This window comes from Silene latifolia, chromosome 10 (genome assembly GCF_048544455.1).
Source record: "Silene latifolia isolate original U9 population chromosome 10, ASM4854445v1, whole genome shotgun sequence".
Taxonomy (NCBI): Eukaryota; Viridiplantae; Streptophyta; class Magnoliopsida; order Caryophyllales; family Caryophyllaceae; genus Silene; species Silene latifolia.
In genome coordinates this window covers 84,611,051-84,612,289 of record NC_133535.1, presented here as the reverse complement: position 1 = coordinate 84,612,289, position 1,239 = coordinate 84,611,051, and the positions used below count along the sequence as shown (strand labels likewise).

The following is a 1,239-nucleotide window of genomic DNA, read 5'->3' as shown; positions in this document are numbered from 1 at the left end:
AATCGAAAGAACCTTGACGAATAATAGGAGACTTGTTAGGAGGAATTTGGGAAGTGTTGGTGAAGTTGTTCAACCCACTAGTGAGTTTGTCAATCCTTTCGCAATAGAAGGAGAAGAGAACCCATTAAACAATACCACACAAAATCCACCTACAATGCCTAAATTCTCGTCACACTCTATACCCACCGAGGAGGATTTACCAAATGGTACTCCTACCCCACAACATCTTACCGGAAACTTTATTGCCAAGTCCGCCTTCATCCAACTAGTTGAGAGGAGCCAATTCGGGGGAATGCCTAGTGAGGACCCTCATTCTCATATGGAAACCTTTTGCGATTATTGTGAAGCTATCTCTCAAACGGGCGTGACTCAAGACCAAATAAGATGGGTCTTATTTCCTTTTTCGTTAATCGGCACCGCAAAGCAATGGTTGAAGGGCCTTGATAAGGCCACCCTTAGAATAGATTCTTGGAAGAAGCTAGCTCTAGCCTTCTACAAAAAATTCTACCCACCGGAAAAGACCAATATGCTAAGAGCTCAAATTACAGGTTTTAAGCAAAGGGATGAAGAATCTTTGTATGAAGCTTGGGAGCGGTTTAAAGGTATTTGTCGCTCATGTCCTCACCATGGACTTAGCGAATGGTTTTTAGTGCAACAATTTTGGAATGGTTTATATGAAGATTCTAGGAACATTCTCAATATGGGATCAAATGGAATGTTCACCGAAGTTGATGACAATCAAACATGGAACAAGATTGAGGAAATGGCGGTCCATAATTCACAATATAGTAGGCCTCGCAAGGCTACTAGAGGAGGAAAGTATGAAGTGGACACCGTTACTCAATTGGGTGCTCAACTTAGTGCTCACATTGACACAATCAACTTGAAGTTTGAACAAGCTATGGCTAGACTTGAGGAAAACTCAAAATCATCAAAGCATCATGTCAATGCCATGACGGCATCCTCATCAATCCCAAGCGGGATATGTGAGAATTGTGGAACCTTGGGTCATGACTCAAGTGAATGTAGGGGAACAACCGAACAAGTTAATGCTTTCCAAGCTTACAAAAGTGGTACCCCTTATTCAAACTTTTACAATGAAAACACCAAGTTCCATCCAAATCTCTCATACAAAAGCCAAAATGTTCAAAACCCTCAAACAACATACACTCCACCACCCATGAGAAATCAAAATCAAAGACCCTTTTACAATCAAAACCAAGGCTACCAAAATCAAAA

At 41.2% G+C, this 1,239-nt stretch overlaps 1 non-coding gene across 1 annotated transcript; it reads right to left on the bottom strand.

The window, feature by feature from the left end:
- Positions 1-526: 526 nt before the first annotated feature.
- Positions 527-633, bottom strand: LOC141610046 (small nucleolar RNA R71). The gene has a single exon (XR_012527940.1). It is a non-coding gene; the product is annotated as a small nucleolar RNA R71 (small nucleolar RNA).
- Between the last annotated feature and the right edge of the window lie 606 nt (positions 634-1,239).